This window comes from Herpailurus yagouaroundi, unplaced genomic scaffold (assembly GCF_014898765.1).
Source record: "Herpailurus yagouaroundi ecotype Mexico unplaced genomic scaffold, PumYag 159, whole genome shotgun sequence".
Lineage (NCBI taxonomy): Eukaryota > Metazoa > Chordata > Mammalia > Carnivora > Felidae > Herpailurus > Herpailurus yagouaroundi.
The window spans coordinates 72,934,794-72,960,302 of record NW_024412400.1 but is presented as its reverse complement, the minus strand read 5'-3'; the positions used below and the strand labels follow the sequence as shown (position 1 = coordinate 72,960,302).

The following is a 25,509-nucleotide window of genomic DNA, read 5'->3' as shown; positions in this document are numbered from 1 at the left end:
CACCCTAGCATCAGCTTGTAGGAAAAATTAGAAAGAATGGAGAGTCCAAGTAAAAGATTATGAGAATCTGTGTACAGTCAATGGTAATAGGAGTAGATCATAGGGCCACGTTAAAGAGTTATTTAGAATAGGCAGATTTACCCTCCTATGTTTTGGAACATAAGAGTGTTGAGATAACCTGATCTTTGGAAGTTTGCTAGGATTCCCTTGTGAAACTATTTTGGCTTTGTGTTTTTGTGTGCTAGTGTTTTGATTAACTATCTCTATTTGTTTTATGGAAATTGGTTTGACATTTTATATCTAGTAGGGTCAGTTGTTGGAATGTATGTTTCATTGGTTGACATCCATGTTTATTTGCACAGAGTTGTACCATACAATATGTTACGATTTTTAAAAGTTTTCTTTAAAAAAATTTTTTTAATGTTTATTTATTTTTGAGAGCGTGCGCGCGCGCGCGCACACACACACACACACACACACACACACACACACACACATGCATGAATGGGGGAAGGGCCGAGAAAGAGGGAGACACAGAATCTGAAGCAGGCTCCAGGTTCAGAGCTGTCAGCACAGAGCCTGATGCAGGCCCAAACTCACTATCTGGGACACGATCTGAGGTGAAGTCGGATGCTTAACCTCCTGAGCCACCCAGGCACCCAAAGTTTTCTTTTTTTATAGTTATTTCCTTATTATTTTTATTTTGTATTTTTGTGGTTCTGTTTTGCTTGATTAATTAGCTAGTGGATTCTGTATTTTGTTAGTTCTTTCAAAAAACCAGCATTTTTATTTATTTATTCATTCTACTTTTTTTGTTTATAACTCATTATTTTTGCTATTATTTAAATATTTCCCTCATTCTGTGTTTATTTTTAACTACCTTAGAGTTAAATTTTATATTACTCATGAAGAATTGGCATTGTTGTGATATTAAAAATTCCTTGCTCTGTTTAAGAGCAAGGAATGTCTATTAATTCAAGTAGATATTTATTTTACTTCTTTCATTTTTTGTGTGTATAACCATACAAAGCTATGATTCTTTTCTCTGGTCTTTGCTTTAACTGTATCTCATTGATTCTAATATATAGTGTTTTCATTACCATTACTTTTATAAATTTAATTTTGAAATTTCAGTTCTCCTTTGAATTAAGTTGTTTAATAGTTATTTAACTTGAGATAGAAAGGCCTGCTTATGTTGTGGTTTTGTTATTAGTATCTATGCCATTTGTTAAAAACTTTTTTGGAGAGAGAGACAGCACATGTGAGCAGGGAGAGAGAATCTTAAGGAGGCTCCATGCTAAGTGTGGAGCCTAAAGCAGAGCTTGATCCCACAACCCTGGGATCATGACCTGAGCTGAAATAAAAAGTCAGATGCTCAACTGACTGAGCCACCCAGCCAACCCTAATATCTGTACTTTCATATGAGAGAATTATCTTTGTATCATTTCTACTTTATGAAGCTCATTGAGATTTTCTTGGACCATAAGATATGGTCTATCTTCATGAAAGCTTATCTGCTCTTGAAGATATATTTTCTATTTTGAGGATATAAAATCTGATATATATTCATATAATTTATTTTGTTGATTATGTTGTTCAGGCCTTTTAAATTTATTTATTTTGAGAGAGACAGAGAGAGTGTGAGCAGGGGAGGGGCAGAGAGAAAGGGAGAGAGAGAATCCCAAGCAGGCTTCATGCTGTCAGCATAGAGCCCTACATAGGGCTTGATTTCACGAAAGTGTGAGATCATGGCCAAAGCTGAAATAAAAAATTAGATGTTTAACTGACTGAGCCACCCAGGCACCCTTGCCCATCTGTTTATATTTAAAGCTTCTGGATTATTTTGTTTTATGGGTTTCTTTTATATATAGCATACAGTTAGGTTTTCTTTTCTTTCTTTCTTTATAAAAAATTTTTTTAATGTTTATTATTTGTGAGAGAGACACAGAGCAAGAGGGGGAGGAGCAGAGAGAGAGAGAGGGAGACAGAGAATCAGAAGCAGGCTCCAGGCTCTGAGCTGTCAGCACAGAGCCTGACACGGGGCTTGAATTCACAAACCCTGAGGTCATGACCTGAGCTGAAGTCAGACACTTAACCGACTGAGCCACCCAGGCTTTTTCTTTTAATATGTTAATTAAGTCCATTTGAATTTATTAATATCATTGGTAATTTTGGTCTCTGTCATCCACACTTGTCATTTTCCCTTTGTCCTTTTTTATATTCCTTTTGATATTTAGGAAGATTTATAGTCTTTGTTCTTGTGGTTACTTTTATACTAATTGTAATAATTTTTTTTTATATAATGCCCTTAGTATTACCATCCCTTACTTAGGCTTTTGTTTAGCTCATGAGTTTCAGATGATATCCTTTGACTCTCACCTATTGCCTGTGTTGGTACATAGACATCTTATAATTTTGTCTTAATTTTTTATGTAATTTTGTCTTTCTTAAATTCTCCCAATGTTTGGTTTACTACTTCACATCTTTCTGTTGCTTGTTCATTTTTAGACTGAATTTAAAAATTTTATGTGTCTATAATTTCTTGTTTTATTACATTTAGTTTATGTTGAAACATTGTTAATTTTCTCTTTTGTGGTTGACATCTTTCTTCTTTCTGTCAGTCTTTTTGCCTTTGTTATGTAATTTTTGATAACATTTTATTTCATTTTTAGATGCGTATACTTAATGTATAGGGAAATTTAATGATGAGCTTGGGAATACTGCTAATTAATGGAAGAATAGAGATTACCCAGGTCTTTTGACTTCTAATGTAGGACCTTCCTGAGCTATACTAAATTTGAAAGGACAGTGTTCCCATGAATAATAGAAGCAAGTCTACTGAGAAACTGAATATACAAATAGACATTGGCCAGACCATATATATGAATAGAATTCTGATCCATAATTTGCAACATCTTTTGCAGGAAACTAACCTGTTATCTACAGTAAGCAGTCCAGGAAGCTGGCTTTTATAAATCAGACTTATAGGAAGTCAGACTGCTATCTCTGGTAACAATCAAGGAAACCAAAAATAACCCCCGTTACAATCTGCCCCAATGGCAAGAAATTGGTTAATAACTAATAACTAATTTCCTAATTTTCCCCTTGTTTCCAGTTTAGAACCAACCAGAGAAAGCTAAACATGTACTCCTAACCAATTGCATAGGATCTCCCACTTCTAGTTAGATAGCTTATGGCTTCCTGAGGCCAACAGCCTCTGTTCAAGGCATATGTGAAGGCTTTTCCTTTTTTCCACTATAAAGCTTTCCCAGTCCTCTGCCTGTCTTTGAGTCTCTCTCTGTCAAAATGCAAGTAATAGTGGCTAACTCCTTTGCTATAGCAAGCTCTAAGTAGCCTTTGCGAGTTACATTTAGTTGGTCTTCATTTATTTCCATACTGCTGTTACTTGTAACAAAATATTTCCTTAAACATAGCTTAGATATGATTCTCTCCAATAGAACTACCTTCCCCTTAACCTATTTACATTGTCTTATCCCCATTTCTCCTTCTCCCTCTAGTGTATTGAACTACCAACAGAGATCTACTCATTGCTCCCTAGTGTCATTTTTGAGGCCTTTATCTGCCACTGTTCTCCCGTTTCTCATCCCAGGTTCAGATAATCCATTTAGGCTACTTTATCCCCACTTCCAACATTGATTACTGGCTTCCATGACCCATTCCTGTCTTTACCATATTGCATGGGATATGTTTACTTTCTCAGTTCTGAGTCATCCAATGAAGAAGCTACTATTCATGTGTGGCCCTTAAACACTTGAAATGTAGCAACCCAATTGAGATGTGCTACAAATGTAAAAATATACACTAAATTTTGAAGATGACGTAAGATACAAAGAATGTAAAATTCTCAATATTTTTTCTATTGATTGCAAATTGAAATTTTGGTTAAACAAAATACATTATTAAAATTAATTTCCTTTGTTAATTTTACTTTTTAACGTAGCTACTAGAATATTTTAAAATACATATGTGATACACATATTTCTCTTGGGCAGTGCTGATATCACTCCTCTTTGACTTCCTCACTATCCTAAAATCTGGCTCTACTGAAAAATATTAATAGCTTCCAAACTTATAAGCCTAACTTTTTTCTTGGTCTCCATTTTCATTGGTCTTTTTTTCTTGTGCTTCATGCAGCTGAAATTTTCCTTTTTTTTTTTTTTAATTTTCTTCATCTCTTGACTTCTACTCAGAGCTACCACAATTCTTATCCAATTTCTCTCAGTATTATTCTCCTGTTCCTTTCATTGGTTTCTCTTTTCCTTACCTTAAGGGTCTAGAGCCATATGCTTTGATTGTCTTTCTTCACTCTTTCCCTTCAGATGTTTCATCCATTTTATCCAAACCATTGCATAAATGAAAATAATCAAATCACCATCTCCAGCGCTTCCCCCTCTTTTTAGCTGTAGTGTTGTATCTGCAGTTGTCTGTTAGACATTTCTATTTAGGCATCCCATCCTGTCATCAATTTGAAAATTTCATATTTTTTGAAACACATCAATTTGCTCTCAAAATCAGTTCTCCTTTCTATTTCTGTTGGTGGTGTCATGATTCTCTTTATCACCCAGCTTGAAATGTCTGATTTAAGTAGGACTTTAAATCTCTCCCAAGGCTCTTCTATCCTTGCAGTCAGGAAGAACTGAAAGCTGTTCCTTCATAATCAATTCTTCCTTCATAATGTCCCTTCTACCTGCTTTTTGTCTCTGGTGCTACAGATGGATGTTGCTCAGACGGCTGTTGCTTTCTGAACTTAGAGAACCTGGGTATGAAACACCAAGTGGTGGGATGGGGAGGGATGATGGCCATTTCCTAGATAATTACTCCAAAGTGATTTATTCACAGTATTTGTTGTTGTTGTTGTTGTTGTTGTTGTTGTTGTTGTTGTTGCGAACAGATATCACTTTATCTCACAAAGGAAATTAGGATAAAAAAAGATGCTGTTCTTATATAGTCATAGTCAGAGGCAGCATTGTACAAATAAGACTGACTGACCCCTGATTGTTTTCTGTTTAAGATGTTAGAAAAATGCTTTCTGGAAGAAATACATATTTTAGCACCATTTAAAAACTTTTCTTTAAACCACTATAACCTTCATATATCAGGTAGACTTTTACTTTGCTCCTAAATATTTCCCACAGCTATGATATCTGTAATTCCATGTAGAGGAACATAAAAATTGTATTCCACAATAGAAAATAGCAATTAATATACACACATAACTTAGGAAAGGGAATGCATTTTCTTAAATTCACTAAGCCAGTTTTGCTCATTGTATGATCTTATAACATTCTGCATCACAATAACTAGAGAACCAACTAAAATTCTTATCCTAGACCCACTGAATCAGCAATCAGCATTGATGAGATTGGTGACTTGTAACCTGTGTTTCAGATTGACTCCTCTGAGTTGTATTTATGCACACTAAGATTTGAGAACCAGTAAACAAAAACAGATATAAATGATACCAGTACAAGGAGTATCTCTCCTTAGAAAAGCAGATTCCCATCTAATTATGGGACAGAAATGAGACTAGGTACACGGAAATCTAAATCATAGCATGTCTTTGCCAAGCCTAGCCCTGTAGTTACTGATCTTCTAAGACAGACAACATCAGAATTATGTCACCAACTTAAATAACAAAACAAAAGAGCAAAAACTTTCATAGGGAGATGCACCAAGGGAACCATCTGTCTTTATTAGGTGTTTTGCAGAACTTGAAAGAAAAGCATAGTGTGTCATGGGTCAGTGGCAGGAGCAGTAACAGGGCACAATCCCTTGGCATTTTCCTCTTTGACCAGCCTGCCCAAACTCAGATATGACTTTGTATTCTCCCTCCTCTCTCCCTCTCTCTCTATTTGTCTCTATATATCTATCTCTATTTCTGTCTCTCTCTATATATTCAAATTGTATTTGAATTGCCTAATTTGTATCCAGAGCCACTCAAAGATCTTTATGCTTTACTTCCCTGCATTTTTCTGCCTCACATCTTTGAGAATGGTGGAATATCTTTTTGTGGCCAAAAAATATCATATAGAAGATTCAAAACAATTAAAAGAATGCATAAAGTGGTTTTTGTCTTTCTAGGAGCTACTTTTCTATCCAAAAGAAAAAAAAAAGGAGGGGAAGAAGGGGAACTTAAAATCCAAAATAACAAAATGTTAAATAGTTAAAAATACTGTCAGTGATGCAAAAGCCTTAGTGTTTACACAGCCTTTTTCACAGCCTCAATATGTGTCCTATAAAGAGGATTTCAGAGCGCTCTGACAGCATTATATTTCATAGTCAATGTGGCTTGAGTGATAAGGCTCATGTATTCTTTCACTCTTTCAATGTCTATACTGTGCTTTCATTCTGTCTTTTCTGCCCGTATGTCTGTGTTTAATTCTTTACCTCCAAATAAGGGAAGATGCCTCTGACTGTGACTATGTAAGAACAGTGCCTTTTAAAAATCCTAGTTTCCCTTGTGAGATAAAATATCTGTTCATTTCTGAAAGTTTATTTCTATGCTTTTTATATATGTAAAATTTTTCTAGCCTCAGACAGCTACTTATAAAGTGGATATACTATTACCACTTGCTTACAGAACACAAAAATCCCTGGGTTGAACGTCTGCTGCATTATTATTTATTTATCTTCTGTTCTGACACAAATAACATTCTTGCTCAACAGACAGTGAAGTCTGCAAGTGAAATATCACTCCAGAAATGGAGTACAGGTTTGCCAACCAGTGACCTGGAACCAATCCTTACTCAGTGGCACCACAGCATACATAATACAGAGGTGTAAGAGAAAAATAAAAATACATCAGAGTACCCATTAAACCTGTAACAGACTTGTTTCTAGCCCAGCTCTTTCTACCCTTATGAAAAAGAAAGGAAATCTTATCAATGAAGAAGGACCAAAAGGATTGAGCATAAGGTGGATGTACTTTCAAAAAGAGAGTTGTAAATATAGGTAGAAAGAAGATAATGAGACCAGAGCCTTTGCTGGATCACTGGGTTCAGCAGTGGCCTAGCAATGAGAGAATGTAATGCTTTGGGGAAATCTTCTCTGGGCAATCTTTCACTCCTCCCATCTGTGTCCACGTTCCCACAGTAGCTCCTCATACTACCCCTCTCCTGGTTTGAAAAGAAATAAAGCACTCTTCTAGCCCTCTTGATTATGGAGAAAAGAAATAGTTCAGTACAAGCAAAACAACCAAGAAATAAGAGATATAATGAGCACCAGAGACAATGCTGCTTTAGAAGAAAAGGGAATCGATATGGGCTGGTGTATTTAGAAGCTGACTCAGGCTAAAGTTGGATGGGGGAGGGCTTCAGCTGGAATTGAAGAAGAGGTAAAGTCTGAATAGGTGGGGACAAAAAAAGACCTCTCTGAGATATGTTAACTGGTATCAGGCCAAAGATGGAAGGCAAAACAGATTTTTTCTTTCTTTCTTTTTTTTTTTGTCAGCGCTTTAATGTTCTTTCTTGAAAAAAAAAGGAAGAGAGAAAGAAAGAAAAAGAAGAAAAGAAAATGAATGACAGTTAAATTCAAGCATCTCTCTATAAACACTTCCGCAGTTATAAAAAAAGCTTCCTTTCCTTAAGTTTTTTTGAGATGACTAGACATCACAGCTTGACAAGATTATCTCTTTTCAAGGGCTTGTTATAGTGTCAGGAACAATTTAGTCACCTCTTTCAACTTTGCAAACTGGGACAGTCTGTAAAACTTGCAAGTTAAATTCTGAGTACATATCAGAGTATCAGGGTGGGGTTTGGCAGAATCCTGTCTTTAGATTCTTTGAAAACTTCTTTGTGCAGAGGTTGCCAAAAGAGTTGAGGACATAAAGGATTACAGGATTCTCTATATCTGGTAAACTTATTGGTAGTTTGCAGTTTTCCTCTTATCATCAAATCAGCAATTCTAATGAGCAGCTTGGGAATGTGCACAATAAATACTCACTAAAGAGCAATTAGAACAAATAACCATTGAACATTCAATGAAGAGGAAGTTTACACATTTCCCTAAAGTAATTAACACTCCTTTTCCTTGTTTTGTTTAAATTTTGTTTTTACCTAAATTACCTTAGTGCTGCCCTTAGTGAAATACTTTAAAATAAGAGTCATTGGAATTGGATCTTTCTTGATTAAGTGCTAGAAATACAGAGGTTAATTAGACCAAAACTGTATCTGAATCTGTTGAGTACAGATTAGTAGTCCAGACATTTTTTTTTTTTTAATTTTTTTCAACGTTTATTTATTTTTGAGACAGAGAGAGACAGAGCATGAACGGGGGAGGGGCAGAGAGAGAGGGAGACACAGAATCGGAAACAGTCTCCAGGCTCTGAGCCATCAGCCCAGAGCCTGACGCGGGGCTCGAACTCACGGAACGCGAGATCGTGACCTGGCTGAAGTCGGACGCTTAACCGACTGCGCCACCCAGGCGCCCCCAGACATTTTTTTAAATTTTTTAAAAATGTTTATTTAATTTTGAGGGAATGAGAGCTAGAGTGTGAGAGGGGGAGGAACAGAGAGAGAGAGAGGGAAGACACACAATCTGAAGCAGGATCCAGGCTCTGAGCTGTCAGCACAGAGCCCGATGTGGGGCTCGAACTATGAACTGTGAGATCATGACCCGAGCCGAAGTTGGATGCTTAACCAACTGAGTCACCCAAGCACCTCAGTCCTGACATATTTAAAGGATGTCTTGCTCAGGTCTCACATTAATCTGTCTGCTTTTAAGACCTGGAGGTTTGCATCATCATTCCTGGAGCTCCATTCAATACCTGCATGTCTGTAAAAACAAAATACACAGAGAACTGATGACTTGGAAGCATTATCTTGAATGGGGAGGATTTTTTCTTCCTCATATCTTGCCTTAGAAGCAGCTAGTACCAGTTACTTCACTTCAAGTGGAGCTGAGGTAAGGCTTAGAAATGTTCTGAAAGTCTAGTCTTAGAGAAGAAGCATGAGTGAAATGTCTATGAGCCCTGAACCAAAGAGTGTCAACTCAAAGATAAATATCCCTAAAATTCACAAAGCACATCTCTTGCAAATATGATGGCTCTCAAATCTTTGGACCATTTTCCAGTGGAATAAGAACTTGGAGGTAATAATAAAGTGTTAACCTTCCGTCTCTATCCTTCACCCCTCATCCCAGGAGTGAATTTCATATAACTTTTAATAATAGAAGTGTGAATGACTCATATTAGAACTACACTTCATGCTTGCCTTGAAGACCTGTCAGCGCAAAATTATAGCCCAAAATACTGTGAGTACAGACATGATGTCACTATAAACAGTAGCATAAACAAACAACCATCAACAAACTAGATTGGTAATTTTGAAGCTAAATGAAAAGCTTTTTATATTTAAAAAACAAGAATTGAAGCATTAATGACCAGAGCAATTCATTAATTCATTCATTTCACAAACCTGTTTTTGTATGGCCTGTGCACTACGGATGGTTTTTACATTTTTATTTTTTTTTAAATTTTTTTTTTTCAACGTTTATTTATTTTTGGGACAGAGAGAGACAGAGCATGAACGGGGGAGGGGCAGAGAGAGAGGGAGACACAGAATGGGAAACAGGCTCCAGGGTCTGAGACATCAGCCCAGAGCCTGACGCGGGGCTCGAACTCACGGACCGCGAGATCGTGACCTGGCTGTAGTCGGACGCTTAACCGACTGCGCCACCCAGGCGCCCCGGTTTTTACATTTTTAAATGGTTGTAAAATATACCAAAAAACCCAATCTTTTGTAATATGTGAAAATTACATAATATTCCATTTTCGGGGTCCATAATAAAAGTTAGGGTACACTCACAGTCTTTCATTTATGTATTGTCTCTGGCTGCTTTTGTGCTACAAAGGCAAAGATGAGTAGCTGAGACCTTATGATGTGCAAAGCCTAAAATGTTATCATCTGGCCCTTTACAGAAAAAGTTTCCTAGCCTCTGGCAAAGACTGTAACAATTTAAATGACCCCCTATTAGCAGCAGCATCAGTCTTCAGCTTAACAGCTTTTCTCAAAAGGTCTTAGATTAAAGGTCTTTAGAATAAAATAAGACCCTCAGAAACCTAAACTCTTTCTGATGGTTCATGTTACATGTCAACCTGATTGGATTATGGGGTGCCTGGGCATTTGACTTGACATTATTTCTGGGTGTGTCTGTGGGGATATTTCTGAGTGAGATTAGCATTTGATTTGTTCACTAAGTAAATCAGTTTGTCCTTGCCAGTGTGTATGGTGTCATCCAATCTATTGAGGGCCTAAATACAATGAAAAGGCAGGGGATGGGAGAATTTGCCCTTTCTGCTGACTACTTGAACGGGCATATTGGTCTTTCATGCCCTTGGACTGAGACTTACACCATAGCTCCCTTGATTCTTAGGCCTTTGGTCTTGGACTAAACTATACCTTCAACTGTCCCAGATCTCCAGCTTGCAGATGGTAGATCATGGGACTTCTCAGCCTCCATAATCACATGAGTATCTCCCTCCCTCCCTCTCTCCCACCTTTTCTTCCTCCCACCCTTTCTGTCTGTGCACACACACACACACACACACACACACCCAATTGGGTCTGTTTCTCTGGGAAACCTTGACTATACATTTTTATTTACAAATGCCTAATAATGGATTGATGTATTCAATAAGGCCAATAATCAGTTGGTGTTGGGCCAAAATAAGAGTGACTTAAAAAATTCTGATATGCTGATTCATGAATGGAACAAACTTGACTGCATGGATTGTTGATCAGTTGCAACAAAAATATATGGTCCTGAACCAAGCAAACATTTTGACAGAAACATCATCTCAGTGATCTAAATTGTATCAGAGATTTTCCCTGGGAATCAGGAAACATGGTGAATGTATACTTAAGATATCAGAAATCCTACTCTTAGATTTTGTTTATTTAGCAGACCTTGAGACCTGTTGCCTTCTCATAAACGTAGTCAGACCTATGGTCACTGGCTAGGTGACCCTGAATGGGGAGGATCTCTCTGAGCTGCTAGACTTTGTCTGAGAGTTGACCTGTAAGGGGACCTCCAAATTTTGCTGATTAGAGAGCCTGCCTTAGATTATTCTTCTGGTCTTACCACTCAATAGGCAGTTGTTTCAACCATCCCCTATCTTCTCTGAGCCTTAATTAAACACTTTCAAATTGATATTTGGAATTCTTATACTACAAAAGAAGCAATCATCAGATTTGCCCCACACAGCCTGTCTGTGGAATTTTTTCAGCTTCTCTATTGGCAGCCTCACTCCCCCCACCGCTTTTATCCACTTTCTCTGAGCCTTTTTCTAAGTGGTTGCCCCAAACTGAGATTGTCTTTAGGCCTATAATATTTTAGGCCTGACTTGGTATTTTTCCTTCAGTTTCAAGCCTGCTTTACCTACAATCCTATCCTCCAGCTCCCCAGATCTAAAATTTATTTAGATCTAAAATTTATTGTTCTGTTTCATCAGACAATTGAAGAACATTTAGTCAGGATTCTCTAGAGAAATAGAACTAATAGGGTATGAATATATGTGTTTATATATATATCCATATGTAAATGGGGGAGAGGATGTGTGTGTAATAGGATGTGTGTATATAAACATAAACGTGTGTGTGTGGTGTGTGCATGCACGTGTGTATACACACATATACAGAGAGAGAGAGAGAGAGAGAGAGAGAGAGAATAAGGAATTGGCTTTTGCAGTGTGGGCTAGCAGGCTGGGGACCCAGGAGAGCCAGTGGTATAGATGAAATCTGAAGACAATCTGCTAGACAATTCCCTCTTGCTCAGGTTCCCTCTTGCTCAGGGTAGTTGCTCTTTTTATTCTGTTCAGCCCTGATTTCATGAGACCTGTCCTCATAAATAATCTATTTACTCAAGATTGACCAATTTAAATGTTAATCTCATCCAAAAACATGTTCTAAATTGACACATTAAATTAAACATCATATTAACTATACCAAACTTTGGTTTGGTTTGGGTATTTAGCTAGCATTTATTAAGTGCCTGCTGTTTGTAAGGCACTTTATTTCTATTTGAATCCTATAGCAACCAGCAGGTTGGGCTATACTGCATCATTTTGCTGAAGAAGAAACTTAAGCTCTTTGAGGTTAAACACATTGTTCAAGATTACACAGAACATAAGTGGCAAGCCCAAGGTGATAAACTCAGACTTCTTTAAGTAAAAAATTTTGGGGGGATGCCTGAGTGGCTCAGTTGGTTAAGTGTTTGACTTCAGCTCAGGTCATGGTCTCACGGTTCATGGGTTTGAGCCTCGTATCGGGCTCTGCTGACAGTGCAGAGCCTGCTTCGGATCCTCTGTCTCCCTCTCTTTCTGGCTCGCTCTCTCTCTCTCTCAAAAATAAACATTAAAAAAATTTTTTTAACTGAAGTATAGTTAACACACAATGTTATATTAGTTTCAAGGGTATAGCATAGCAATTGGACAGCTCTATAAGTTATGGTATGCTCAAAACAAGTATAACTACCATCTATATTCCTCATGCTTTACCTTTCATTCCTATGACTTCTTCCATAACTGGAATCCTGTACCTCTTATTCCCCTTCACCCATTTTTCTCATCCTTCCATCCCCTTCTCTCCCCTCTGGCAACTACCAGTTTGTTCTCTGTTTTTATGGGTATATCTTCTGCTTTTGTTTGTTTGTTCATTTGTTTTGTTTTTTAGTTTCCACATATAAGAATCACATGGTATTTGTCTTTCTCGGTCTGAGTTATTTCACTTAGCATAATACCTTCTATATCCATCCATGTTGCTGCAAATGGCAAGATCTCATTCTTTTTTTGTGGTTGAGTAATATTCTACTATATATCTATACTACATCTTCTTAATCCATTCATCTATCGATGGACACTTCGGTTACTTCCATATCCTGGCTATTGTAATTAATGCTACAATAAACATAGGGGTGCATATATCTTTTCAAATTAGTTTTTTCATTGTCTTTGGGTAAATACCCAGTAGTGAGGTTGCTAGATCATGTGGTATTTCTATTTTTAATTTCTTGAGGAACCTCCATACTGTTTTCCACAGTGACTGCACAATGTACCTTTTCACCAACAGTGTAGGTGGGTTCCTTTTCCTCCACATCCTTGCCAACATTTGTTATTTCTTGTCTTTTTTTTTTTCTTTTTTTAAGAGAGAGAGCCAGAGAGCACAAATGTGCATGTGAGCGGGGGAGGGGCAGAGGGAGATGAAGAGAGCATCTTAAGCAGGCTCCACCCTCAGTGCAGAGCCTGACATGGGGGCTCAGACATGGGACTCAGTCTCACCACTGTGAGATCATGACCTGAGCTAAGACCAAGAGTCAGATGGTTAACAAACTGAACCACCCAGGCCCCCCTGTCTTTTTGATTTTAGCTATCCTGCCAGGTATAAAGTGACATTTCATTGTGGATTTGATTTGCATTTCCCTGATGATTAGTGATGCTAAGCATCTTTTCATGTGTCTGTTGGCCATCTGTATATCTTTTTTGGAAAAATGTCTAATCAAGTCCTCAATCCACTTTTAATTGGATTATTTGTATTATGGGTTTGTTTTGTTTTGTTTTGTTTTTGTTCTTGGTGTTGAGTTAAAATCCAACTTGTTTGACTCTAAAGTCTATGTTTTTTATATTGTGCCATGGTATCTGAGAGGTCAATGTTAGCTTCTGACTTCTTGGTTGTCAGTACCAACCAATAAGTACAACTTACTGATATACAAAGCCACAATCTATGCAACTTCGTCAGCTGTATGTTTTTTTTGGTACTTAGAGTGGAATATGGCAGATGTCAGGAAGCAACAGGCATCTGCTCTAGCCAGAAATCTACACCCACATAAACATCAGTTGCCTAATTGTTTTCCTTCATATATCCTGATATTTCTCAGAAGTACACCATCTGCTCATGGAATAGATACCAGAATATGTCTGCAGGAGTTTTTTCTTGTCGAGTTATCTTTTCTCTTACAATGTATTGCTTTGGTTCTTATGCATACTTAACCTAGTCCTGTATGGAAGTACAAAATATCTGCCACATCATCCACCCCAAGGGAAGGGGGCACATGTAAAATGGATTAAACATGAAGAAGCAGAATGTGTGGAGATTGATTTCAGCTTCTGGGGTTTGATAGGCCTGGCTTTAGATCTTTGTTCTACCTCTTGCTATCTAAGCCTTATTTTCCTCATCTACAAAATGGGGACAGTGAAAATACTGCTTACCTCATAGGGTTTTGGGAAATTAAGGTAGTATTGGAAACATTTAGCACAGTGAATATTTTGTAGTAAGAACTCAATAAATTTTAGGTATTTTTATCATTATCTTTTTTTTTCATGCATGACTCTCCCTTACTGTGAGTAGACTATGGATAATTGCTGTTTCATTTGCTTTATATGGTAGGTAACATTTTTAAAAAATCAAACTGGCCTTTCATTAAGTTGTTTATTCAAAAAATATTTAATGTGCATCAAGTATTTCTTCTGGTTACTAGAAAGAAAATGATGAGCCAAAAGACAGGGTCTAAGACAAGGCCTAAGACCCCTTGCAGCCTAGAATCTAATGAGAGAAGGAGATGTTGAATAAATAACCATTGAACAGGTACCATACATGCAAAATTACAGTGAGGGGAGAATGAGAACAAAGAGGGTGGGGAATTTTATGTTGGGAGTGAGGAATATAACTTTATAAGTGACATTTTAATTATAATGGAATTGTGATGGAATAGGATCTCACTAAAGGAGGAGAAATGCCAAAGTAAAAAAGTATTTTAGAGGGACTTATATGTTCATTGTTCCTCCCTTCCTTTCCTTTCTCCCTCCCTCAGTTATTCAAAGCTCATGACAGTGTGAAGGGTAATGTTCAATTGGCATGCATTGTATGGCTCTTCCAGGTATTAAAAATACTGAGATACTTTTTTTGATGCTTGGTAAAGAGCTTCTTCTACTCCAAACATTTTGAGTGACCCTACTCTCACCCCCACTGCCTTAGTCCTGGCTAGATCCTCCTCCAGAACCCATCAGATTTCCCCTAAATCAGCCACTAAATGGTTGATGCCTGCCACAAAGGGTCCTCAGAGACCAAAAAGGACCTACTTCCTCTTTGGCAAGCTCAAGTCTATTTTACTAGGTCAGTACTGGTATCATACTGGTTGTAAAATATTTTTAATGTTATGTCTGGTTAGGATATCAACATTTCAGTATCTATTTTATCATCTGGGAGAGGTATGATAAAGTGATAAAATGATCTAAGTCAGTCTTAAGAGTTAAATTCTCTTCCTTTGTCTCAATTTGCTTATAGTTTTTAGTTTAGTTTATTATCTGTAACCTTTGAAGCTGACAGCAGGGAATCTAGCATCCATTGTATGAAGTACTAACTTAGTATTTCATCTTAATTCCTTGGTTCATTGTGATTACATTTTACTTCAGGTTTGCTTGTTGTAATGACAGAGTCACAGAAGCTATAATCTATTATCCAAATAGGGTTTAAAATGTGTAGGTCTAATCCCAGTAGGTTTGCAGAGGGCACAACTTCAAATCTTTTTCCAAAGAATTAAAAGCATAGTTCTAGTTAGCACATAGAAAAAGGCTGTTTCTCCTAATACTATTTTGGATATTGAGAACTAACTTGTTTCAACTCCTATGATTGAGCTGACAAATCAGCCAATTTAGACATGTTTAGTTTTATTATTTCCTGTATACATGGAAGTGGAATTGTAGAATTTGCCATGGGGTATTTAATAAAAAGAAATGGGCTTTATGTATTTTATGGTCTTAATGTTTATTTAGAGGCATCTGGGTGGCTCAGTCAGTTAAGTGTCTAAGTCTGATTCAGGTTATGATCTCATGATTTGTAGATTTGAGCCCTGCATTGGGCTCTGCCCTGACAGCTTGGAGCCTGGAGTCTGCTTCAGATTCTGTCTCCCTCCCTCTCTCTCTGCCCCTCCCCAATTTGTGCGCTCTCTCTCTCTCTCTGTCTCAAAAATAAAAAAAAATAAAAAAACATTTAAATAAAATAAAATATTTATTTTGAGAGAGAGAGAGAGACAGTGTGTGTGTGCATGTGAGAGAGAACAGGGGAGGAGTAGAGACAGGGAGAGAGAGAATCCCAAGTAGGTTCCTCGCTGTCAGCACAGAGCAATATGGGGCTCAGTCTCACAAACTGCAAGATCATGACCTGAGCTGAAATCAAGAGTCAGACACTTAACCAACTGAGCCACCCAGGTGCCCCTATTTTGTGGTCTTTTAAACCACTGGATAGTTATTACTTCTTTAGATGTTTAAGTGAGGAATTAAAGTTTTTAGGACATGTGAGTGGGATCTTCCAGGGCACTTCCCTGAACTATCACTAGAAACAAGGGCTTCTTTTTCACCTTTTGTGTATGAGCTATGTTTGACCTATTTGATCTCTCATGATAAGGAAATTGGGTTCTGGGAAGCAGCAGCTTTTCCTTTCCATACATTGTGTATGCATGTCACCTAACTAACCACAGGTTTTAAAAATAAGCAATATTATTATTCCAAAGTTTCCATCTGAGCTGACAAGCATCAGTCTTAGCCAGCAACTTATCATTTCTAATGATGAGTAGACAGTATTTGGAGAATAAAAGACTGCTGAGCAAGTAGCCTTTGTCACATAAAAAAAAAATAAAAAAAGAATTCTCAGGGCAGTGTAGAAAATTTCCACAGATTGTAAAGACAAAAGGAGCAGGGGGCTGCTTTAATTTCTACATCTTCACATGGCATGGAATTTTAATGCAGTAATTATTTTGGCATTTAATGCTAATGAGTTAACTTTTATCCATCAGATACATAGAATTTATATTTTGGTAGGAAAAAATACAGAACATCACAGTAGAAGTTCAAAGATTTCAGGAAGTTTTATTGAGATAGCAAAATGGATAACAAGACCATGAGAGAGTATGCCCATCTCAAAGGAAAAGAAAGCATTGAAAGCCTTCCATGACTACCACTGGGGAAAAGAGGATACAAGAGAAGAGCAGTACCAATGGAGGGGATATAGGAGCATCTACCTGCATTTGGCAAGAAAGGTGGCATTATGGGCAGCCAATCCAACCAATCTGCCCTATGATAGATTGGTGGTGAGGTTATCAGTCTATTCAGAACCTGACAGAGCATGTCAGTCTATTCCACTGATCCTGTGAGTATCACAGTGTCATAAAATGATGGAATTTGGAGGATAATTCATTTGGTTTAATATTTATTGAGCATGTACTATTATAGCTGGCCCTGCCTAGGCATTGAAGATAAGTCAGTTAACAAGATACCCTAGGTTTCTGCCCTCAAAAAGGTTATCATTAACTAAATTACAAATATAATTTTGGGTAATGGAAAATGCTATGAGGAGAAATGAAGAGTAAGGTAAGGGGATAGCAAATGATGGGTGAGTTGTTTTAGATAGGGTGGTCAGAAATTGCTTTTTGTGGAAGATACAGTTAGTTAGGGATTTGGATGATACGGAGTTGCCAAGCATATAAATGTCTTTGAGAAGAGCATTTCAGGCAAAGAAATACCAGTGAACTGGGTCTGAGGTGGGAATAATTTTGCATATTTGAGGAACAGCCAGAAAGTTAGTGAAGTAAGTTGTAAGTTAGGGAGTGTGGGCAAAAATGAGATGGAAGAGATAGTTAGAGCCAGATCATGTAGAGTTAGGCCTTAGTAAGGAGTTTAGATTTTATTCTAAATACTATGGAAAGACATTGGAAGGTTTTGAGTGGGGGATTGATGTTATATGTTCCATGTTTTAAAAATGATTACTCATATGTTATGTGAAGGTTAGACTATAGAAGGGTAAATATAAAAACAAGGGAAGCCAATTAGGAGATAATTGCAGTATTTCAGATGAAGATGTGAATGAAGATGCACCAAGTGGTAGCAGTAGAGTAGTGAGAAATGGTTTGATTCTGGCTTTGTTTTGATAGCAGATGTAAGAGGACTTGCTGATGGGTTTGAGTGAGAGAAAGGCAAAAGCCAAGAATTGAGTTTTAACCTGAGAAACTGGGTGAATATTTGTGCTCACTACTATAAATTCTCTAAGAAACCAATGCCAGGGAGGATGCTGTAATTATAAGTTATTATTATCCATTTTTCCTTAAATGACCATACACAGTCCCTTAATCTGTTATCATTAGCCCCCAAAACCTGCCAGGTCATCCATCATCAGAGGGGCATGATTACAGTGTTTTACAAAGCCAGAATTGGCTCAAATCCTGATTCTTCCATTTACTATATGTATGACATTGGCATGTTAATCACTGTGCCTCAGTTTCTTTATCTGGAAAATGGGGATAAAAATAATGGTGCTTATACATTAAGAAAATCATTTACCATGATCAAGTGGGATTTATTCCTAGGATGCAAGGATGGTTCGGTATTCACAAATAAATCAATGTGATATATCACATCATCAAGAGAAAGGATAAAAACCATATGATCGGGGTGCCTGGGTGGCTCGTTGGCTGAGCGTCTGACTCTTAATCTCAGCTCAAGTCTTGATCTCAGGGTCCTGAGTTTAAGCCCCATATTGGGCTCTGCTCTGGGTGTGAAACCTACTTAAAAATAACCCAAACATATGATTATTTCAATAGATGCAGAAAAAGCATTTGACTAAGTACAACATCCATTCCTGATAAAAACCCTCAACAAAATGGGTTTGGAGGGAACATACCTCAACACAATAAAGCCCATATTTGAAAAAAACCACAGCTAAAATCATACTCAATGGTGAAAAACTGAGAGCTTTTGCATTAAGATCAGGAACAAGACAAGGATGTTCACTCTCACCACTTTTATCCAACATTGTACTGGAAGTCCTAGCCATAGCAATCAGATAAGAAAAAGGAATAAAGCCATCCACATTGGTAAGGAAGAAGTAAAACTTTCACTATTTGCAGATGACAACCTGTAAAACCTGAAAAACTCCACCAAAAATCTACTAGAACTGATAAAGGAATTCAGTAAGGTCACAGTATACAAAATCAGTATACAGAAGCCTGTTTTATTTCTATACACTAATAACAAAGCAGCAGAAACAGAAACTAAGAACATAATTCCATTTATGACTGCACTAAAATAATAAAAATAAAATAAAATAATAAACTTACCCAACAAGTTGAAAGACCTGCAGCATGAAAACTATAAAACACTGATGAAAGAAATTGAAGATGACACACAGAAATATTTTCCATGCTCATGAATTAGGAGAACAAATATTGTTAAAATGTCCCTACTATCCAAAGCAATCTATAGATTTAGTGCAATACCTATCAAAGTACTAGCAAACATGTTTCACAGAAATAGAACAAATAATCCTAATATTTGTATGGAACCACAAAAGACCCTGAACAGCCAAAGAGGTCTTGATAAAAGAAGAAAAAACTGGAAGTATCACAATTCCAGATATCAAGATATACTATAGAGCTGTAGTAATCAAAACAATATGGTACTGGCACAAAAATTGACACATAGATCAATGGAACAGAATACAAAGCCCAGAAACAAACCCATGATTATATGGTCAATTAATTTTTGACAAATGAAGCGAGAATATGCAATGGGAAAAGACAGCCTCTTCAACAAATGGTGTTGAGAAAAATGGACAGCTACATGCAAAAGAGTGAAAACTGGACCACTTTCTCATACCATACACAAAAATAAACTCAAAATGGATTTAAGACCTAAATGTGAGACCAGAAATCATAAAAATCCTAGAAGAGAACATAGGCAGTAATTTCTTTGACATCAGCTGTAGCAACATTTTTCTAGATATGTCTCCTGAGGTAAGGGAAACAAAAGCAAAAGTAAGCTACTTGGACTACACTGAAATAAAATGCAATGCACAGCAAAGGAAACAATCAATAAAACTAAAAGACAACCTACAGAATGGGAAAAGATATTTGAAAATGACATATCCATTAAAGGGTTAGCATCCAAAATATATAAAGGACTGATACAACTCAAAACCAAAAAAAAAAAAAAAAACCCAAAAAAAACAAAAACAAAAAAACACTGAAAACACGTAATCTGATTAAAAAGTGGACAGAAGACATGAACAGGCATTTCTCCAAAGAAGACATACAGATGGCCAACAAATGCATGGAAAGATGTTCAGTATCACTCATCATCAGGGAAATACAAATCAAAACCACAATGAGATATCACTTCACGTCAGTCAAAATGACTAAAATCAAAAACACATGAAAGAACAAATGTTATTGATGATGTGGAGAAAAAGGAACCATTGTGCACAGTTGATGGGAATGCAAACTGGTGTAGCTACTGCAGAAAATAATATGGAAGTTCCTCAAAAAATTAAAAAAGGATTACCATATGATCCAGTAATTTCACTACTGGGTATTGAAAGAAAGAAAAATGAAAGAAAGAAAATGAAAATACTAATTCCAAATGATATGCACCCATATGTTTATTACAGCATTGTGCAGGGACAGAAGCATTGATCTAGTCATGTTTGTGTTCATGACATGGATTCTAGGCAAAATGCTACCTTTAATTAGTTGCCCTATGTCAAAAAAGTTACTCAACCTCTTTGCACTGTAGTGCTTTGCATGTACAGTAAGAAGAAGGGAGCAGGTGATCTTGGGTTCTGTGCTAATCACTGGACCAGTAATGTAAGATTTAAGTGATCTTGTAACATTTTAATTGTCTTTATTGAGTCTTATTCAAAGGAGTTGTCCACAGAACCATTTGAAAAATATTGGCTGTAGATAGCTCAGGAGTTGAGGAAGAAGTTAAAAAAAGAATCAGATAAATAGATTTTCCCTAAATAAAGCAGTAATCAGCTTCACAGAATCCAAGTATTGGTATAAGGAGAGAGTAGCAGGGTACTTTTAAGAGCTCTTCTTGGGAAACTTTGTGGCTATCAGATAACATTAGTCCAACCTTGCTGTGTCCTGTCCTGAGCTCATATGCCCTTCATAGTTACTGCCTCTACAGTTTGGCATTCTTCTCCCCAATGCTGCCTACAGACTTTACTTGCTTCCATGAAGTGCACTGCTGTCAGACTGTCCCTAAGCATGCTTTATCTGCTCCTGTAATGGGGGCCCAGACTGCTTACTTCTTCTGGAAGAAACCATCTGGCCCACCTGTTTGGCTTTCTAGGATATCTGGTACATTTTGGTGATTATATTTCCTTTCATTTCCCATTGTCAGTTTTGTCTCCCATAGTTGACCCAGTGGATGGGCCATCTAGTCCTTGGACTGTGGCATTCTTGCTAGAACTCCCGAGCCCATTCTGACAGCTGAGTCCAAAGGTTTTCATCTTCACAACAGTTTTTAAGTCTGCAGGGGGTGGACCACTCACAAATATTTCCCGGTGTCACCTCCAAAAGGCTAGTTTTTCATCATGAGCTTTCTGGTGGAAGGTCTGATCTACATGGCTCATTCTTTCAGGAATGAGCTGAAAGCTACTAGTGCTATACCAAGGAGCATCTGGTACCATTCCTTAACACCCTAGCCATCCATTTAGTTCTCCTGACTCTCATGGAAGCAGTCTGTTACTTACTATGGCTTGTTGAAAAAGTCAGATAGTGGGTTTGGCATATTGTCAGGACTAGAGCCAGATATCTGACCCACAGGCTACTATTATTTTTTTCAAAGGATGCTGTCAAAGGGTTTGAAAGGATATAAAGCTCATTTACTGGACAAGTTTATTATTTTGACATAAAATAGATCTACAAGGCATTTACATGGAGCTAAGGATAAAAACAGTGAAAAAGGCACATATTCTTCCTGATAAGGTCTGAGGCATTGAGAGGACTAGGAAGCAGTTACAGATTCTTTTCAACATGTCTTTCATGCATGTATGCAAATTGAGTAATAGAAATGGTTCTAAATGTGCTATGTTTGCTCAAGGTAGATATGCAAATTATTATTGGTTATATTTTCTTTGGTTATATGGGACTATTTTATTTTTAATTTTTTTAATGTTTATTTTTTTTGAGAGAGAGAGAGCGGGAGTGGTGGAGAGACAGAGAGAGAGGAAGAGACCGAATCTGAAGTAGGCTCCAGGCTCTGAGCTGTCAGCACAGAGCCTGACATGGGGCTTTAACTCACTAACTGTGAGATCATGTCCTGAGCTGAAGTTGGATGATTAACCGACTGAGCCACCCAGGCACCTCTTTATGGGACTATTTTAAAAGAAATGAACACAAATCCCTGTCATATAGATGGCATTAATAGATAATAAGAATTTATTGTTTAAGTAAAATAATGAAATGTTTTACTACAAATGTTGGGAAACATTGCTGTCAACAGAAAAAGTACTTCAATATTTATACTTAAAAAAATTTTTTTTAATGTTTATTTTTGAGAGAGAGAGAGCACGAGCAGTGGAGGGGCAGAGAGAGAGGGAGACACAGAATTCGAAGCAGCCTCTGGGCTCTGAGGTGTCAGCACAGAGCCTGATGCGGGGCTCGAACCCACAAACCTGAGATCATGACCTAAGCCAAAGTCGGAGGCTTAACCGACTGAGCCACCCAGGCGCCCCTCAATATTTGTACTTTTGACCCCCAAATGAAATTTAGGTGGCTAACTTCAAAATGACTTATATTTACTTAAACATAGTATTGATTTGTGCCTTGTTAGGCACTCTAAATATTTATACTCTTTCAATCTTCAAATGTTTTTACGTGGTTCCTATGGTAGAAAGAAAACAGTCAGATATAAATTCAAATCCCAGCACTGCCACTTATGAACATGTTTAACCTTTTTAACTTTTAATTTTTCTTCTGTAAAATTGGGATAATAATAATGTTTAATTCATGATATTTTCAAGATAATGTACATAAAATATCTAGTGCCTGGCACAATTAAGTACTCAATAAATGTTAATTATTTATATTAGCACAATACCTTACATATAATAGATTCTTATAAACATTTGTTGAATGAATGAATGAACAAGTAAATAACTTTATTATCACAGAACTTCAGGAATATTTTATCATTTATTATAATTTTACTCTGTTCTTTTTCATAGATCCAACGTATCACATTTTTTCTTCTGTGAATACATGTCCCCTTTCTTAACCTCAGCCGTTTGGTGTCATGCCAGGGAATCATGGAATATCATGTTTCTGAGGCTAGGCTTTATTGGCCATTTGTCAAGGGAGTCATCCTTTATTTATTTGGGAACAAAATGGACATGGAGCTACCATACACAAGATTTGGGGTATTTCCCTCCCAAGAGATAAGTTATGAACATTAAACATAAACATGAAAAGTAACAAGAACTTGAGGTGTTCTTAAGATTTCATCATGACTTGCCCTATATCATAAGGATTTTTCATGCTCGCTATTTTGAAATATTTATTGGAAGAAAGTGGAATATACATTTCAGTGTGCCAAGTGAGACCAGAAAAGTTGCACTTGGATTTTGTCACTAACAATCATGTTTAGTATGAGACAAGGAAGCAGATCAGCTCAGCTCCAATGAAGCAATAACTGGACAAACATTTACTTGTCTTCCTCTCCTACAGTTAGATGTGAATGGGGATTCCTCATTGTTAGGAAATTTAGAACAATAAAAGGAAAGGAGCCTCACAGAAAAAGAGCTGAGCAAACAGATGTGGGTACTATTTGATTACTTCTTAATTTTGTTTTTAATAGAAAATAAAATAATTTTATTGAAAAACCATTCTGACTGATGTCTGTTTCTAGAAATTTTGAAATTTTCCTGTACTGCTTCACACAAAAACTGATAGACTAATTTCTGGCCTAAAGAAGAGGGCTCCCTAATCAGTGGCCAAGAAATTCCTCAAGCAGTGTCTCACTTTTATTTATTTATTAATTTAAAAACTATTGAAGTATAATTAACATACAATGGGATATGTGTTTCGGATGTATAACGTATTGATTAGACAATTCTGTACATTACTCAGTGCTCATCAAAATAGGGGTAGTCACTATCTGTCACCATACTTACAATATTGAATGTATTCTCTATGGTATACTTTTCATCTCTGTGACTTATTTATTTTATAACTGGAAGTTTGTATCTCTTTTTTCTTTAAGTTTATTTACTTAGAGAGAGAGAGAGTGAGAGAGCATGGGACAGGCAGGGAGAAAGGGAGAGAGAGAATCCCAAGCAAGCTCCACACTGTCAGCACAGAGCCCAATGTGGGACTCGAGCTCATGAACTGTGAGCTCATGACCTGAGCCAAAACCAAGAGTGGGATGCTTAACCAACTAAGCCACCCAGGCATCCCTGGAAGTTTGTACCTATTAATCACCTTTATCTACTTCAGCCCTCCTCCCGCCCCCCACGCCTCCACCACCACCACTCTCCTCTTTCCTGACAATCACCAGTTTGTTCTCTGTATTTAAGAGTTTGTTTTGGTTTTTTAGATTTCGAATTAAGTGAAGTCATATGGTACTTGTCTTTCTTGTGTGACTTACTTCATTTAGTATAACACTGACTGGGTCCATCCATGTTGTCACAAGTGGCAAGATCTCATTCTTTTTTATGGTGGAGTAATATTCTATTGTGTATGTATATGTATGCCTGTATATATGCATATATATGTATAAGTATGTGTTTGTGTATGCACACACACATGCATATACCACATCTTATTTATCCACTCATCTTTTGATAGACACTTGTGTTGTTTCCATATCTTGGCTATTGTAACTAATGTTGCAGTCAACATAGGAGTGCATATGTCTTTTCAAATTAGTATTTTTATTTTCTTTAGGTAAATACCTATTAGTGGAGTAGTGGAATTACTTGATCATATGGTATTTTTATTTTTAATTTTTTGAAGAACATCCATACTGTTCTCCACAGTGGCTATGCCCATTTACATTCCTACCAAAAGTGTACAGGAGTTCTGTTTTCTCCACGTGTACAGGGGTTCTGTTTTCTCCACATCTTTGCCAACACTTGTTATTTCTTTTTGATGCTTCCATTCTTACTGGTCTGAGGTGATATCTCATTGTGGTTTTGATTTTAATTTCCCTAATAATTAGTGATGCTGAGCATCTTTTCATGTGTCTGTTTGTCATCTGTATGTTTTTTAGAAAAATGACTATTTAGGTCCTTTGCCCATTAAAAAAAAATTTTTTTTAAGTTTATTTTTGAGGGCAAGAAGGGAGAGAGCAAGTGGGGCAGGGGCAGAGAGAGAGGGGGACAGAAGATCCAAAGCAGGCTCTGTGCTGACAGTAGAGAGCCCAATGTGGGGCTCGGACTCATGAACCATGAGATCATGAGCTGAGCTGATGGCAGACACTTAATCGACTGAGCCACCCGGGTGCCCCCCCACCCCTTGCCCATTTTTAAAAAGTTTTTATTCATTTATGTTGAGAGACAGCATGAGCAGGTGAGGGGCAGAGAGAGAGGGAGATAAGAATCCCAAGCAGGCTCTGTGCTTAGAGCAGAGCCTGACATGGGGCTTAATCTCAGTAACTGTGAGATCATGACCTGAGCCAAAATCAAGAGCTGGATGCTTAGCCAACTGAGCCACCCAGGCACCCCT

The 25,509-nt window shown here is 37.2% G+C and overlaps 1 long non-coding RNA gene across 1 annotated transcript in view; it reads left to right on the top strand.

Annotated features, from left to right (window-relative positions):
* LOC121034034 (uncharacterized) overlaps positions 1-25,509 on the top strand; it is a 238,681-nt gene that overhangs the window by 16,793 nt on the left and 196,379 nt on the right. The window lies entirely within an intron of this gene.